This window comes from Colletes latitarsis, chromosome 4, assembly GCF_051014445.1.
Source record: "Colletes latitarsis isolate SP2378_abdomen chromosome 4, iyColLati1, whole genome shotgun sequence".
In the NCBI taxonomy this organism is placed as follows: Eukaryota; Metazoa; Arthropoda; class Insecta; order Hymenoptera; family Colletidae; genus Colletes; species Colletes latitarsis.
The window spans coordinates 23,417,282-23,417,992 of NC_135137.1; the positions used below are offsets into that span (position 1 = coordinate 23,417,282).

The window sequence follows — 711 nt, forward strand, 5'->3', positions numbered from 1 at the left end:
GGTTTATAACACGTCGTTTAGTAATGGGACACAAGCGAATATTATTAATTTCTAGCGATAGTCCTCCCAATTAAGGGTTCGACTGGTCATTACGAAAGTGCGAAATAACTAAGTCCTCAATAACAACAATTCACGCCCGTGCAAGAAACCTTGGTTCTGTAAGCCATCGGCTGACCAGCCGCCAAACATACATTGTAGTATGTTAAAGACGACCGTGAGATCGCTTCTCGGCCTTATGGCTAAGATCAAAGTGTAGTCTGTTCTTATCAGCTTAATATCTGATACACTCCCCATCGGGGAGTCAGAATATTAATCTGATTTTTGGAAATTGACGGAGCAGTTGGAGCTTGCTCCACCTCTGTCGCAAGTCAGCCTGGCATTGCAGTGCCGCCAGGATTGGCTCAATAACTACACGAAAATCAGATTTTAAGTATTTTATTTATTTATTTATTTATTGATCTTTTAACTTTTGACTTTTAACTTTTAACTTTTAAAACTTTTAACTTTTATTCTGACTTTCTATATACACTTTGACTCTTCCTTTTGCACTCTCTCTGTTTCTCGTTTTATTTTCTAAGTTTTAGGCATGGCCGAAGGATCCGGATGCGTCGCCCGAGGAAACGAGGTAATCGTTAAGTTCCCGTTCCCGGACCATTTCAACTGTCCCTACTGCCATCGAGGGACTACGGCGCTGCAAAGAGGAGCGGCGGT

General features: G+C 41.8%; 1 non-coding gene across 1 annotated transcript; it reads left to right on the forward strand.

Annotated features, from left to right (window-relative positions):
- The first annotated feature begins 219 nt into the window (after nt 1–219).
- On the forward strand, nt 220–410 carry LOC143341555 (U2 spliceosomal RNA). The gene has a single exon (XR_013079653.1). It is a non-coding gene; the product is annotated as a U2 spliceosomal RNA (small nuclear RNA).
- The last annotated feature ends 301 nt before the right edge of the window (nt 411–711 follow it).